This window comes from Podarcis erhardii (genome assembly GCF_964252035.2).
Source record: "Podarcis erhardii genome assembly, chromosome: 13".
NCBI lineage: Eukaryota > Metazoa > Chordata > Lepidosauria > Squamata > Lacertidae > Podarcis > Podarcis erhardii.
This window is the reverse complement of record NC_138502.1, coordinates 16655834-16673160: the sequence shown is the minus strand read 5'-3', so window position 1 is coordinate 16673160 and position 17327 is coordinate 16655834. Positions and strand designations below refer to the sequence as shown.

The 17327-nt window shown below is 46.4% G+C and overlaps 1 protein-coding gene across 4 annotated transcripts in view; it reads right to left on the bottom strand.

Moving 5' to 3' along the window:
- Positions 1–17327, bottom strand: part of KDELR1 (KDEL endoplasmic reticulum protein retention receptor 1) — a 134521-nt gene that overhangs the window by 86902 nt on the left and 30292 nt on the right. For 2 of the 4 annotated variants that reach the window (XM_081837509.1, XM_081837511.1), the window contains exon 3: positions 1–64. The exons of the other annotated variants lie outside the window; for them this stretch is intronic. The gene's annotated coding sequence lies outside the window, so the exon portion shown is untranslated. The remainder of the gene's footprint in view (positions 65–17327) is intronic. 4 annotated transcript variants of the gene reach the window in all.

The following is a 17327-nucleotide window of genomic DNA, read 5'->3' as shown; positions in this document are numbered from 1 at the left end:
CAGATTTGTAGGCATCTCCAGGGCCCAGAGGGTGGTCTCTAAGTGCTCTGTGGCACTTCTCTCTCTGTGAAAAGCAGAAACAGAATGAAGCAACAAAGCAAAGAAAGCCACTTGTTTCTTTAATCTGTCAGCTTTCCTCGGCACTGTGCAGCAGCTACTCTGGCACGCAATTTCAATGGACTACAGAGCAGACACAGGTCCAGGCCACCACTTTGACCCAGTAAAGCAGCAGCACCTCTCCTCTCATCCATCCTCCCCTAGCCAAGCGAGGCTTGTGCTCAGCAAGGCCTCGTTTGAAGTGCTGTGTTTGGTTTTGAGCACCTCAGTTCGAGCAGGATGTTGACAAATTGAAAAAGATTCAGAGGAGAGCTGCAAGGATGATCAAAGGTCTGGAAGGCAAGTCATATGTGGAGATGCTGAAGTAACTGGGTCTGTTTAGCCTCGAGAAAAATAAGATGAAGGGGGCGGGGGAAGAGAGAGAGAGAGATGTTGACAGTTTTCAAATATTTAAAAAGGCATTGGAAAGCAGAGGGAGAAAACAGCAGATGGAGAGGACCACATCCTGTCAGGCTGGCATTACTGAGCTGCAAAGGGAGAAAGGAGCAAAGATCCTCACCGTGTCTGGTCACAGGAATTGTGAGGGAACTCTGGTGGAAGCAGTGAATCCTCTTTTTTACTGAGGTGCTAGCATTTTTGCGAAAAAGTCCAGAAATGAAGTCCTGATGAGGGGGGCAGTACTGGGATAAGGCCCAGACTGCTTCTGGGAAACCAGCTGGTGCTGGCACACCCCTAATTATTCAGCCACCAAACAAACCGGCAGGTCTCCTATCTGCTGAGGAGACTTTAAATGTACAGGATGTCCTGTCTCAGGGCTGGAGTTGGATCCAAGGGTCTCTAGAGTCCCTCGCAACTCTAAAAGTTATCCAATACAGTGGCAAGAAGAGTGGCACGGTCCCAGGTGCCAGAGTCACATACGGTCACTCCCAAAATGGTGCACACACTGCCAACAGTGAACTGCAGGGAGGGGAGGGGGAACACACTCCCAATCACACAGCCACAGTCAAGCACAAAGGCATACAAGCACACACCAAACAATCATGCCTGCAGGTAGAGAAACGAGCCTCTGCATATAAAACCCACCATTGCGCAAAACAGACTTAATGTGCCGCTTAATGGAGCTTGCACAGCAAAAAAAGGTACCACAATTTTTTTAAACAAACAAACAAACATTGCAAGCACACAGCCTCCATCTCAGATACAGGTAGGCAGGATCGAAGCCACACAAGCATTTCAAAGGAACCCCCAATCACACATGTATACAAATCACACCAACAGAGGCGTCTGCAAAAAGCAGCCGTGCAAGGACTGCGGCACACTTGATGTTTTTTCCCGGCGTGCAGATAAGGGTAACGCTATTGCTTGCCTTGTGGCAGGACTGTGGGCCTAAATGGTCTAGGAAGCGACGTCACGTGTGAAGTGGCCCCTGAGTCTATAGCAGCAAAGAGTGGCGCCAGGAAGGGCAATGTGTTTGTTGAGACGCGCATCTTTTGTAAGCAAAATCTGCTAAAGATTTCACTAAGTGTGCACAGGAACCACCGACATGGAGATCTAAAACCATAGGAACTGTAGCATACATGAAAATGTGTGACATAAAATGCACCACAGAAGAGGTGCACCCCCCAAACCTCCAATAAATGAACACTGAGATACAACTACATGTGCAGAATCGGGACCACATGCAGTCTCCCTCACAAGTAAACTAACAACCATAAATAAACCCATAATAACTTCAGACTCACACTCCCAACCTTGCTTTCTCTTTCTCTCTCTTTGTGTCTCTTTGTCCCTTTTCCTATTTTGGGGGGGCAATTTAGTAATAACTTTAGAACTGCTGTTTTAGGGAGCGGGCTATGTGGGTGGGGGTGGTCTTTCTTGGAATGGGTGGGGTTTCGCTGGGGTGGGGTGGGGAAGTGGGACCATGGGGCAGCGCCCCACGACAGAATGGGGCAGGGTTTGGGTGGGGCAGGGACCCAGGCATCCGGATGGGGGGGAGGGGCTAGGGTTTTCGATACTATTTTAGGGCGTTCATAAGAAATAAAGGCTTTTTTAATCCCGCTCAGACCTTGCCCCAGTGTGGTTTCTCTGCGTGTGTGCATATTTGGGGAAGCTTTCTTATTTAAGGTTTGCATTCCTTTCTTTCTATACTGATGAGTCACAAAAAAACAAGGCTCGTCCTCTCTTCACCCATCCTCTCTTCACCCACCTCCCTCTAACAAACCGCCAGCCTTGTTTTAATCTCACAAAACGGCAGAAAACAAAAATAAGAAGAGGAACCAAGGAAAAAGAGGGAGCAGGTAATTTGCTTACATTAAGAACCAAACTATAGGTGGTGTTGATCACATACATAGTTTGTCCTTGAGTGCACAATTTTTATTTCATAAATAGCCAGCAGGAGTTCCTCCACTGCAATTCAATGCAGATTGGGCCCCTGCAAAGCCTTCCCCCACTCATGTAAATTGCGGCCATGCCTCCCCCCTTCCAATTGAGACTGCAGTGAGCTAAACAGCACTTATGCCCCACTCTTGATTTCTGAAAGAAATCCCAGAGTCCCAGTCTTGATTTCTGAAAGAAAAATCATGCACTCAGGGGCAAATGATGTGATTAATGTCATGGACAGTTTGGCACTTCGTCCCCAAAAATAAGCAAAGATAATACCAGATTTTCTTAATGTGGCTCTCCTTGGCACAAAATATGGAGTCTGGAATTTTTAGCTGTTCAGTGCCACAACTTTACGGTTAAATGTTTCCCAAGTCCCCATTAAGAAGTCTAGAGGAAGAGCCATAGGGTGGCTTGCTTTAGACAAGGCAGCACTGGAGACTTGTGACATCTATTTAACATCTGCTTGTTTATAAGTATGCAAGCAGACCCTCCAGACTCGTGTTTTATTGTGGATGTATTCTGCAACATGTCCTTAACACAATAATAGTAAATTAACGGTGGATTTTGTCTGTTTTGTTGGTTGTTCTGTGATGCTTTCCCAGTGTTATGGCTGTCTGAAAGGGCTACAGAGCAATAGAAGTGGGACAAAAATAACCAGAAGATTTGTGGAATAAAGTTATGAGATTTCAGCAGGATGTTACAGGGCATGCACTGACTGAAAATGAAGCAATATGAACACTCCAAAACTTTTTGCTGGCATAAATAGTATCGAAAGCAGGATCACGCATGACCACCCTGAGAGCATCATGAGCACAAATTACCATGAACGCACAAAAGGGATTTTTGAAGCAGGCAGCTCTACCACCAATTTGGCATGAAATATCCAAAGAGCAACTGTACCTCTCTTAGCCATGTCCCAGCTTTAAAAAACAAACAAATCTCACAGCTCTCTCTGAGGGCTTATCCACACTTACCTTTTGCCCCAGAGATTTCATGGAGATTCCCTATGAAAAACTGCTCTTTAGGGCTTAATCAGAACAAACAGCAGATTGACATTTGCTACGATTGAGCGCTAAAGAGTGGGTTTTCACAGGGGAAAGCTCTGGAACAAAAATAATGATGCCTTAGACACGTAGCTTTAAAGTGCAGACCTTGCCTGGAAAGAGCGGGGAGAAAGCTAAGTGTGGATAAGCCCTGTCTCTGTTCCAGTTCAAACTTGCTGGTTTCCCTTTCCCTGCCAGGGTGTCACCTTCCAACAGAAGTGGGGGAAAGACCTTTCCCGTCATCAAGCAACATATTTTTTAAAATTCAGTTCCTGACCATCCATAACCTGCCCAGTGATAGGCCCATTCCTAATAAACAAAAATTTCCAAAACCTTAACAATGCAGGCTGGCTTCTGACAATACATGACACTCCACTGTGTACCTTGAGTGTGTTGATTTAACCTATAACAACACATAGCATTGACAGAATCATAGAATCGTACAGTTGGAAGGAACCCAAAGGGTCATCTGGTCCAACCCCCTGCAACCAAGCAAGACTGGATTATCCATGGTGCAGTTGGAACAATGGCACCAGGGCCCATGTCTGCAAGGCAGCACAGAGTTTGAACTCCCCCCCCAAAAAAAGTACATCCCTAGTTCTTTGGGAAGAGACGTTAAAAATCATAATGTTCAGGGTACCAACATGATTGAAGATAACATTTTACTGAAGTTGGGGGCGGGGCGGGGAGGGGAGGGGAGGGGAAACAGGTTTCATATTACTCTGCAGAGTGCTTCAAGAAGTCAGAAGGGCCCCCGCTTCCACACTTGCTGGCTGAGAAGTAGCCCTCTCCCCTTCACTTTAGAGGGTACTCTACAAGGTGGCTGCCTATGCACCTTTTGGGGGGGATTTGGGGGCTAAAGAAGGCAATACAGTGATGGCAGAAGTGGAAATGGGTGTGTGTGGAATATATATTTGTAAGTAGTGTTGGTGTGTTTGTTGGTGTGTGTGTGTGTGTGTGTGAGAGAGAGAGAGAGAGAGAGAGAGAGAGAGAGAGAGAAAGAACATGACTGTACCAGAATGCCCAATGAAACTCATTGCTAAACGTGGGTTTTAAATATTATTTGATGGAGATGCCTTTGATCAGGCATGTTTAAACCCAGTGCAGAACATTGGAAAACGGGAGCAGGCTTTGTTTTATTTTTTAGGAACATAGGGGTCTAAAACTCAATAATCAAACCAGACTAAAAGTGGTTGAAGCTTTGGAGCTGTACTAATTAATCTGTGATGCGTGTGTGCAGAAAAACACAACCCCTTATTGAACAAAGATGCATCAGTTTAGTTAAAGGCACCAACATTTGATGTCTATGATACAAGCACTAAGTTCCCTTTTGCAGTCATTTTGCACCACCTAAATCTTCACAACCACCATTGAGGTATTTTAGGCTGAGAGTTGGTGACGGGTCAAAGGCAGAAAGTGAGTAAAAGCAGTGATGAGTTAAGTACACATGCCCAGAGTATTTTCTTTTCGTTTATCAAGATTGGCACACACACACACAAACGTGTTTGCAGTTTGCTGACAATTGTGAAACTGCATATGTTCAGGATTGATGTTTTTTGTAATCCATGAATATTCAACACCATTGTAAATGTGTTTATCTTTAAGAGACCACAATATTTTTTGTGGTACATTATTTCATGCATTCCTTTTTTGGAAGTAAAGGGCCCCTATTTTGGGAATTGCACCAGGGCTCCCAACTACCTTAATCCAGCCTTGCAGCTAAGCCATATCTCTGGAGGCTAGAGACTGGATAGGAGGATGAACCTCAGCAGATGTAGCATTTAATTCCCTGGCTTGAGAGCAAGGTGGAATCTCAGAGTCCAGGCTGTCAGCCTCAATCTCTTCTATTTCCAAAGTGAATTCCAACTTTTTTTCCTAGCAGGGATTTTTGCGTTTTACCAGCCGAAGTTCAACAGCTGTAACTTTCCAAGCATGGAGATGCAGTGATGGGAAAAGCTTCTCCTGAAGTATTCTAAGGTGTTATTTACTATTATATTATATTGATCTGTTTTATATTTTATCCTGCCCTTCCTCCAAGGAGCTCAGGGCAGGGTTTTGCTCTGTCTACTGTATCCTCACACTGTACCCTGCAAGGTAAGTTTGGCTGACAGACAGTAACTCACTCACTGAGAGGTCACCAAGTAAGCTTCATGGCTGAGTTCACACCCAGGTTTTCCAGTACTAGTCTGAGACTGTAACCACTGCACCGCATTTCCATGCACAGAAAAGGAAGAAGAAAACTTCAGTTTGGTTGTTGTTCAGAAAGCACTTAAACTCTGTCCTGCTCTGTCTAGCATTTAGGACTGGAAATGCATTTTCGCCTATAATATAGGAATAGCTCATGACATGATAATTGTTGGTCTTTTGTGTAGGTATTATATCCCAAAAGGATAGCATTTTTAAAACAGAAAAACTAACCATGGATTCAGTGGCCCTGTTTATATGGCACAACCAAACTGCAGTTTCCCCACCAAGCTTTGGGGTTGTGTGCTCTGCCCTCCCATGCCTTTCTGCCCTCTCTTCTCATCCAGTGTCCCAACTGCCTCTCTCACTTCCTAGTTTGCACTATTGCCTGCCATGAAATCTGAATTGGGCAAGCTACAGCAACCACAAATCCCAGTTCCAATTTTTTTTGAAGGCAAAATACTGCTTGCAATAGGCATTGTTTGCCTGATCAGGACATTACAGCAAGCTAGAGAATATTGCAAAACAAGGAAATGAAGGAAGGAAATAGAGTGCACCAACCTGAGGCGCTGACCGCCAAACCATATTTCAACATTTGAACTAGACCAGTGGGTAAAGGTACTTTCTCCCTAAGAATGCAGCAGTCCTATCTCCCCAGTTTTTCTTTCTCCTCATAGCTTATAACCACTAGGGTCCCTAGGATCTGCTCTCCCTCTCATCCTTGTGATTGTCTGTACACGTGGAAAAAAAGGGGATGTGGAAAGCATAAATCAAGAAGATGAACGCATCAAGGGACCCAAGGAAAGGCAGGGGTCAGAAGGGGGCACCAAACGCTTCTCTAACTGGCAACAGAGGAGGCCATAGGATGGATGGATTAAGCCTAACTCATTATCCGTCTTCGTCCAGATGCCTCGCTGCAAAAAACAGCAGAGCCATTGCTTTCTGTTAATAAAATGAAAAATGTGTTTTTTTAGCACCCCACCTCCCTATCTGCTAGCTAGGAAAATTTATCCTCCCCCACCCCCGACTTTTTATCTGCACCAAAAGCACAGATGCTCATATTGGTTGTCTGCCTGCCTGAATCTGCAGACAGCCCGGAATAATAGCAAGAACAGGAAGGGAAATGAAATGATACCCCCACAGATATGCCTGGAAATGCAGGCCAGGGTTGAAGGATACCACCTAAGGCAATGGGAAAGTTCGGTTGCGGTGTTTTCCAGTATGCAGCTTGGAACGTGTGCATGCATAGACAGAGGCCGCGTGTCTGTCCTAATGTGATCTAGCATATTTTGCCCCTGCGTGTGACAGCACAGTCAGTTTCCTCTTGGCCCTGTGCCTCCCTCCCTCCCTCTTTCTCCCCCTCCCCTTCCTCCTGGCCCAGCGTCTTGTTAATCATATTTTCCGGCTGAATTACACATTTGCACTAATTTAATTTTTCATTTCTATGTAAATGAACTTTCTCCAAAGTTCCAGACTGACGCTGCGGTGACAGAACAGCCCACAGAAAGGAAGAAAAAAGAGTGGCGAGAGAACAGCCAGCAGGGACTGGCACTTGCCTCCAACCCACTCAGCCCCACGCTGCTCTCACCACCAGCCTAAGGGTTTGAGCTCCCAGGGTTCCCCTCCTTTGATCCATGGGATCCCTCCCATTTAGAGTTGCCAGCTTCTGAACTAGCCCCTGCTCCTATTCCTTTAACCATGTAGTGATCATTTTTGACTCTGTACCCTGAAAAGCTCCACTTCATGACTCCTGCAGATTAAAACACTGTTAGAGTTGCAAGAACAGGCCAGGTCAACATTTTCTTGTCAACTCCCATTCCTGGGAACCCAGAGGTTTTGGTTAATAGGTGTCCTATCAGCTAATAAAGGGGATGTCACTCCTATCACCTCAGAACTCCACCAGAAAACCCAGAAATCCAGCCTTCCCACACAGGCCTCTTTTATTCTAACCTCCCAAACTCTGTCCCATCTACTTAGGGTCCCACTCCCTATCCTAGCCGCTTCCCTTGGGGCCACACACTCTTTCCTTGAGGGAGGGAGGGTTAATCTTAAGTGCCACATTCAGAATTGACACATTTTCTGCCCTGAGCATCCACTTCCAGCTTGAGCCAGGTTTCCGCATACTCAGCCCCAGGATCTGTTTTCAAAATCTTCTAAGTCACTATTCTTTTCAGTCTGAGTTTGCAGATGGGGAAATCAGGAACCTAAGTTTTCTGCACTTCATCGTCTCTATGCTCAACTATTCTAGACCACCAGCCCCACCCCACCCCGTTGCTCAAGACTGCAACTGGTGTTTTGAGGGGGGGCTATGTTAGGATCAGCATCTTTCTCCCCCTTCTCTCAGAGGACAGATACCTTTCACAGCATGAACAGGTAGACTTCCAAAGGGACATAGCGTCATGGAAGAGTGTTGCCTGCTCATCCTTCTTCTGTCGAAGGGACAGACACCTATGTCAGGAGGCGGGAAAGGGTGTCTGGCAACCCAACATCGCCCAGGCTGTCCTTGGCCTCAAAAAAGGCATATGTTACAAGGCAGGGCAACTCCCGTCCCCTCAGCATTTGGCTGCCTCCACCCTCTCAAGCTGGCAGGCCCCCAACAAGTCTCACTGGAGCAGAGGAGCAACTTGTTGTGTTTAAAGATTCATGTTTGGCCTCTGAAATATTCAGCAGATGTCAAGCTGACAGCAGTCGCCATGCAAAAGGGGGGAGGGAAGCCAGATGTGTGTGTGAAGGAAGGAAGTTGCGAGTTCAGGATGGAAGGGTGTCAGCAGCACATACTCCGCAGAGGAGAGAGCGAGAGAGAGAGGCTGGCTCAGCTGCTGGCTCAGCACAGCCTGCGTCTCTGCTTAGAGGCCCTCTAATATAGGGTAATTGCCAGTAATCTGCGACAGAGCCATCCATCCCTCCATCTCGTTATCGCCTAAGCTCGTCACCTGCCTCTGAACTTGGAAAGTGATGCTGAGCGAGCAGAACCGGGCCCTGCCTGCACCGCTGGGAGGACTCTCTGCCTCCCCTCCTCTGCTTTAACCCAACCAGCCCTGTTGCTCTTGGAAAAATCCTGGCCAGTGTCTTTCCCCCTTCCCCAAACCACCAGGGCAACAATTGCCAAAATGATGCGCTGTGAAAGAAGAGCTGGCAAGAACGGGCATCTGGTGGGCGAAAAAGTAGCCATCTATGCATGAGGCTGATTGCTGCACCTCTGACTGGTCTGGCATATTTTATTTCATTTTACTTATTTATTTATTGCATTTACATCCTGTCTTTTCTTCCAAGGAGCTCAAGATCATGTACACGTTCTCTCCCTCATTTAATCCCTACAACAACCCTGTGAAGGAGGTTAGGCTGACTGGCAGTGACTGGCTCAAGGTCACCCATTGAGCTTCATGGCCAAGTAGGGATTTGAACTTTGGTCTTCCAGGTCCTAATCCAACACTCTTATCACTACACCACACAATCAGCCTTCATGAGGGAAGGGTAATTCTGTCCCGCCACTGCCTCTGACACAATTCAGTAACAATGCAAAGATTCTGCAGATTTACCAGCCCTCAAAGGAATATGCTTCCTAGATTTCTGCATGAGTCACTGCTCTGGGCTTGCTTCCTCTTAAGAAGGGAAGCATGCTCAGAAAAAAATGGCCTTTTGCAGAAACACAGGGGAGGGGAGGGGTGGCTAACCTTGAGAGTTGTACGCATGCAGTATACACTGGGTCATTTCTCTCTCCCAGAGGTCCAATTTCCATACCCTCCTAACCTGCTTAGAAGGCACCAAACTTCTTGCATCCAGTCGTCTCCCTTTCCAGACTCATCCACTGTTTAAAAACCTGGGAGAACCATTTCCCAGCTCCTACGGTTTTACCTCTCCCCACAAAAGCACAGAATGTTCTTAGAAGGGTTGTCTAAGCTAGACCTTGAGAGCTAGATCCTGCTGTACCCTTACAAATTGGCTAGAAGGGGAAATTCCACCACTGCTGCAATGTCTTGGGTGGGAGTGAAATGGCACCTGCTGAAATCCTCCCTTTTGAAAGGTCTGGCAGCCAGACCGGAAAACCTTGTTTCCAGTCTCCTACCTCCTCTGTCTCCTGGGGAAAATAACAATACCTCTTTCTATTTATCACCCCAGCCCTGATTCCCCTCCTGGAGAACCCAGGAGTCCTGGCACCATATCTCTGCTCCTTTCCTATTAGGCACATGGCATCCTAGGTTTTGTTCCTTTAACAAGGGTCAGGAGGAAATAGAACAGTTGCACCTTTTCCAGAGACAGCAAAGAAAAGATGGTGAAATGTGCAAAACATATGCCTTGAAACAGAAGGGGAGACTGGGGTGAGCCTTATTGCACCCTTCCTTGTACAACTGCTCGCAAAGTAGTCTAGCTGCGCTTTTCAAATTATCCAGTAAAGCCACCACCTTGTAACATTTACAGCCCCCAGTGTAAATCACCACCATGATCTTCCATCTCCCTGCCGGAGGGTTTAATCTATAACTTGTGGATCAAAGAGGTTTAGCGGGAAGGACAGGAAGAAGGAAGGAGGGTGCAGCTCTCGCTCAGGGAAAATGGAGGAGAAGGAGATCAGACTTTGTCACATGCCTGCCGTGCAGCTCTTCAAGGTTGTGGTGGGGGGGAGGTATCAGTACAATTCCTATAACAGAGAAGCTTGGGGAAATCCTGGCTCTCAGTCCCTACACAGCTCTATCCCACTAGACCTCACTCCGCTCACAACGGATACAGCAAGAGGCAATGTTGTTTTCATTCTTTCACACGCACACACACAGCATCACAAACACCCCACATGGATGAAGCCAAACACAATCTGTCATCTGCCTTCTGGAACATATGGAGAGAAAGCGCCTCATCCGGCTCTTTTTCTTGCTCTAAGTGCTTTTGGCTTCACACCTTCAGAGCATGTAAATATTGTAATGATACGTGTAGTCCAAAGGAGGTCCCTTGAGAGAATTATTGGGCCCTGGAAAGCCCACCATAGGAACCTCTTCCCCTGCCCCCAACCCCAGCCAGACAGCCAAACAGCCAGGTCTCCACCTGCTCCCCTTCCCCAGGCTTTTCGCCTTGCTTCGGATCTGGAAGCCTTCCATCCCATTTCCAGATATAGGGGGACTGGTTATAATTACATTGCTGCACAAGGGACAGTTGTAGATCTTGGCACTGGGGCTGGCTATGCATTCTCTTGTATCTGGAAGGGAAGGGGGCACAAAATAATCAAAAGTACCCCTTGATTATTTAGATAATCAATACACTCTTCACCCTCCTGGTTCATCCCCCCTCCCCACCCCCCCACACTTGGTGTTGATTTTCTATTTTCTCCTCTGCCGTTGTTATTTATGATGGAAGATGATTTGCTTGGTGCCTTGGCTTGCGCAGCAAAAATACAGAACGGGAGCGGAAGGCATGCCACAAAGCAAAGAACAACCAAGATCCTCCTTCCCCACTCAAACCAACTAGACCCCCCACTACCCTGCTGCTGCTCATCTCCTAGAGAATGCAGATGTCCTGACTCTCAGCATGCACACATATATGTACATGTGCCCTCACAAACGCACGTAGAAAAGATTATAACACGTTAAACATCACCCCCCTCTTTCAGCAGCCAGATCCTGACACCTCCCTTCCTTTCCCTAACCCGCTACAGAACCCAGGAGTCCTGCCTCCCAACCCTTCTGCCCACATACTTAACCCCCAAGCCTAAACACACAGGCAGCCAGATTTGCATAATATACAAATCAGCGTCCTAATTATGCAAACTACATATGCTAAATGTATTTAATTTAGAATCAGTCCTCCTTCATCTGCCAGGAGAGAGACAAAGAACGGGTCTTTTCACTTAACAGTTCCCCAGTGCCAGGTGAGAGGATCTCCTTATGCCATAAGACCAGCTTCTAGCCTTCAAGGGCACAGCACAAAAGCAGGCAACTTGGAGAGAACAGGCTTTTCCATGCCAGAGTTCTTTCTTCTCCATCTCCTCCAGTCTGTGTAAATCAATTTAGTTATGAGATGTGCTAGCCAGGCCCTGAAGTCCATCGCCACTTCAGCTCCCAGTGGCTGCTGTCACAACCCAACTAGACCTGCCCCAACTAGAAAATGTTGGTGCCCAACTCTAAGCATGCACATATATATGAACATATATATGAACATGTGCATTACCTCAAACACACATACATAAAATACTACACCTCTCATCCCGCCCCAAGCAGCCTGATCCTGACACCTTCCTTCTTGCTCTAACATGCGCTAGAAACCAGGAGTCAGCGTGCCTCCCAGCGCTCTTGCAATGTTTCATAGAATTATAGAATCATAGAATTGTAGAGTTAGAAGGGACCCAAAAATCATCTAGTTCAACCCCAACTAAAGAAACCCTGACAGATGGCCATCCAACTTATGTTTAAAAACTTCCAGCGCAGAAGAGTCCACCACCTTCCAAACAAGTCCATTCCACTGTTGAAAAACGCTGTCTGGAAATTCTTCCTAAAGTTTAGTCTGAATCTCCTTTCTTGTAAGTTGAATCCATTGGTTTGGGTCCTACCCTCTGGAGCAGCAGAAAGCAAGCTTGTTCCATCTTCCATGTGACAGCTCTTTAGATATTTGAAGATGGCTATCATTTCACTTCTCCATCTTCTCCAAGATAAATATACCCAACTCCCTTAACCGTTCCTCATAGGGCTTGGTTTCCATACCCTTGATCATCTTGGTCAGCCTCCTCTGCACACGTCCCAGTTTGTCAATATCCTTCTTAAAGTCTGGGGACCAAAAATGGACACAGAACTCCAGGTAGGGTCTGACCAAGGCAGAATAGAGCGGTAGTATTACTTCCCTTGATCTGGACCCTAAGCTTAAGGAAGCATAGTGGTCAGAGCTGGGCAATCAGCAGTCATTTAGAAAAGCAGTGAAAGATGCACAGACAATGCCAACAGAAGATGAAGAAGTTTATCAGGCCTGATATGGCCCCCTGTCAGGCAGAAGGAGGGACAGAAGTTTAGGGCCTCCTCCACATGCTTCAATTGTACCAATTTACTTGGCAGAGGGCCTGGCTTTAGGATCCTGTACCAGAGAAATTAAGGACTGTTTTATGTACATTTTTGTGTGCATTGGGCACATTATGATCTCATGCTGCTTCTGCCCTGGGTGGCCCAAACTCTGAGGTGAGCCCCTCTTTGTGATGGTGTACAGGATTCTGAATTGCATATTCAATCAATGTCAGCAAGACCACAAGATGGATTCACAAATTGTTTGTTCCCTAGAATCCTTGGCTGCCCTCACCCTACCTCCACTGCTCTCTGCCCTGCACTCTCCTCCCCATACTAATCTGGCTTCCATTGGTGCTGGACAGTGTGCTTTCCCTGCTTTCCATGAATGCAAGCATTTTAGGGATATTGCTTGCTCGTTCCAATTTCAAGGCAAGTGAAAATAGCCCAAACTCTAGATGCTTTTTCGTTTTAATTTTAAGTACTTTTAAGGTGGGTCCAGTAAAATCAGGCCAGAAAACAGGAATGAGAAGCAATCTCAACATCCAGAGAAGCTTAAGCCAGTCAAAGTAGAAACAACAATAATAATCAAACAGCATCATCAAAATAATTACTGAAAGTATGCCTGGTATCTAGGTCATTCGTGGATTTCTGAGCAAAACTGCAACTCCTTCTCCACCATATATCTCCTATTACAACCACCACAGCCCACTTAGGATCCCCTCCTTTTCCACAGGATCCAGAAGCTCCTACCAATATATTTGCTCTAAGGAGCCACACCTTCCTCTCCAAGGGCTCGTCCACACTTCTGCTTCTCCTGTGATTTCTAGGCATGGATCTGAGAGGTTTTTCTTTTGTCCTGCCACTTTCTCTGGGGAAACCTGCTTGTATACAGCTGAATTGGAACAAACGTCCATCCGCAGAAAACCTGAATGACATTTTTTTCTGATCCAATAGTAAACAGTGGATTTTCCTGGGGAAAGCAGTGGGACAAAACTAAAATCTTTCAGACCCATGCCTAAAAGTGTGGGACAAATGAAAGTGTGGATGAGCCCCAACTCATCATTCCTCTTACTATGGAAATATCCTCCCACCGGAGGGGGGGAAAAAGCAACTTTCAGCCTCCATGCTCTGGAATTCTGACTTTCTGTCCTGCCTATATTCTTATGCGGCTAGTCCTCACTCCCCTTTAAGAGCTCCCCAGAGCCCTGGCCTAGTGGCTGCCCTGAGTTCTAACAAGTTCTCTTTCGTTCTCGCCCTGTCAGTGGATTTTCACTCCTTCCTCTGGATTTAATGAACACCTCCAAGCTGCACGACAGGTAATTTAGTTTTGTCCTCGTCAATGTCAGAACTGGGGCCGAGATCCAAGACCTCATGTGGCTTATCAGGCAACCAGGAGTCCCCTTTCCTGGGCTTTAGCTGCATCCCAGAGCTGGGCTAAGGAATTCTTGTACAAAGAGCAGTTCCTTCCTTCCCTCCCCCACTCCACCCCAGAGGCAGCTGCATCTCTCAGTAATGCCATGCAAGAATCACGTTGTGTTAGGGCTCGGCCTGCTTCCATCCTTTTTGACCTCAGCTGTCACAGAGTCTCTTTGTCTCCCAAAGAGGGAAAAGTCTCCCAGGTTCCCATCACTTGAGGGACTGGCCTGGTGCCACTGGATGCAGACGGGGCTGGGGATGGCTGTTGGCTGCCCCAGGCCTAGCAGGACAAAGACACAGCGTATCTCATACTATTAAAGGGCCTGGGCTTCCTGCTGCGCGTGTCACTTCCATTCAGGATCAGATCACCGAGTGTGGGAGTGTTTGTTTATGTATGATATGCGAATTCACACTTTTCCTCCTCCAGTGTACATGCGCACAAACATTTTCTTCTAAGAGCCATTCACAAGATCACATTTAAAAAAAAAATAATCCATTTAAGTCCATCTTGATCTAACTTCTGTTCCTAGAGACATTCACTGCTCTCCACTGGAATGCAGGGAGAACATTGTCCATGTTCATATGAACACTTACTTTGATTTAGCCACTCTCAAGACTCTTTACTTCCGGTTCTGTTTTCATGAAAGGAAGTTAAATCAAGAACAGGGCAGAAATACACCCTCCCCTTTGGAACAAACACCAATGTTTACAAATAGCTATTCTGCTTCCATAATAGGAACGGCTGCCCAAACATTCATCTTCTGGAGTGAGATGGAAGCAGGATAATAATGGTGCTTCCACAAGGCACTTGATATAGCACTATATTCCCCATATCAATTCAAAAGTCTATCCCCACAGGCAAGAACATGGCCACATTCACACGACACATTCAAAGCGCTATGATACTAATATAAACAGTTATGGCTTTTGCCAAAGAATTCTGGGAGCTGTAGTAAGTTAAGGGCGCTGTTAGGAGATCCTTATTTTCTTCCCAGAGCTACAGTTCTCAGCTTTCCCTGTGAAGACAGATGATAACTGTTTGACCACTCTGGGAACTGTGGCTGTGGGAGGGGAACAGGGGTCCCCTAACAACTCTCAACACCCTTAACAAACTACAGCTCCTGTAATTCTTTGGCAGGAGCCATGACTGTTTAAAGTGGTGTCATGGTGCTTTAAATGTGTGGTATGAATGTAGCCTAGGTGTCCTCAGAAGAATGTCTTGTCCAGCCAAGGTCTTGCTTCTCCTAACTACTTTAATTATCCATTTTCGAACGTCAATTGGCCCTCTCATTAGGTGTTTCATATTTGTACCCTGAGCAATCCCACTACTGCTGCCTTAATTTCCTTTAAATCCCCTTTATTACCCTTTCATCAGCCCTTTACTTACCTATTTCATAGGCTGAGCCAGCTGTGACAGAGCAGCCTTGCTTGTTTCTTCATGTGCCTGCCTTGACCATTCATAAAGTGGGAGACCATCTTGCTTTGACATGAAAAGGGAGGCCCATGTGAAGGGAGCTGAACTTGGCCACATCCTCTGCCTGCCCTCACTGTGCTCCATTCACTTTAAGCACCAGCAGCCTGGTTCACTTCCAGTGTCCTGGAGAGAAAAGTTTCTGAGGTGCCTGAGGGGAAGGAGAGGAGTCAGAAGATGCCGGGGTTCGGCTCTCCTTACCTGTGCATGCCTTTTCTTCTAAAATTTAGAGCCACCCTCTCCCTGCTTTGTATATGAAGGGGCAAAGACGTGAACAACAAACATGGCCGCCTGTCAGGCTTACTTTGACCCTGTTTTTGTGCATTTAAACCAGGGTGCCAAGAAAGCAAATGTGCTACTGTGGCTAGAGGGTTGAACTATGACCAGTTCCAATGTGAAATCCTAAGGATAAAGGGGACACAAAAACCATAAAGACTTTGGAAGAAGAATGGGATTCAAAATTATTAAATAAAATCCATTAAAATAAGCAGCAAAGTTGTATTTGTATCCCAGCAGTTGTCTGGAGATGACCCTTTCTGGAGCTGCAGGTACCTTTCAGCACGCACAAAAGAGGTTTTGTTGTTGTTTGGAAGGGGGCCTTCTCCCACCCCCTGCTCAAGCCATGCTTTCAGTCATAGGCACAGCGGGTGAAGAGGACAGTCTTTCTCTAAAAACAAAATAATCAAAGAAAGCCCCTGCCACTCTTGCATAGCACAATACGGGCAAATGCTGAAAGGCAGCCCTTTGGCTTTCTGTACTGGCCACGGCTATGCCATGTGCATGCTTGAGTGCCAACTTATTTCTTGAGGAATATTTTTTGAGAGGAATTTTCTCCCTCCTATGCAAGCTGACTCCCATGGCTGTATTGGAGATGCTTGATGATCAAATCAGGCCTACAGGCCTTACGTTTACTGCTCGTGATTTAGGCAACCATTTAGGCAACTGCCATGTGCAGCCTCCATCCACTACATGCAAATGGCATGGGCTACGGTGGCAACAAATTCTGTAAATTAATTGTGTGTTGCATTAAGAAGCATTTTCTTTTGCCTACCCTGAATTTGATTCTCATTGATTTCCTTGGGTGATCCTAAGTATTATAGCAGAGAAAGAGAAATTGCTACCTCCCTTTTGCATATATTTCATACCCTCCTTTAGTCATATTTTTCTAAACTAAAAAGCTTCAGATATTCAGCCTTTCCCAAAATAAGAGGTGCCTAAACCTGACCAAGGGACGCGGGTGGCGCTGTGGGTTAAACCACAGAGCCTAGGACTTGCCGATCAGAAGGTCAGCGGTTCAAATCCCCGCGACGGGTGAGCTCCCGTTTCTCGGTCCCTGCTCCTGCCAACCTAGCAGTTCAAAAGCACATCAAAGTGCAAGTAGATAAATAGGTACCACTACGGCGGGAAGGTAAATGGCGTTTCCGTGTGCTACTCTGGTTCGCCAGAAGCAGCTTTGTCATGCTGGCCACATGACCCGGAAGCTGTACGCCGGCTCCCTCGGCCAATAAAGCGAGATGAGCGCCGCAACCCCAGAGTTGGCCATGACTGGACCTAATGGTCAGGGGTCCCTTTACCTTTACCTTTAAACTTGACCAAACCCTCCCGGGTCTAAAACTTCCTGACCATTGCAGTATGATCTGAAACTCTTTCAACTGTTATCCATCATCCAAAGCTCTTCCTGAGTGTTTCACTTTTCGATAGAACATGCCATTTCATGACCATGCTTAGCTAGAAAGTCTAGAATAGATATACGTTGGTTGGACACACTGAGTATGATTGAGCATTTTCCGGGCAGTTAAG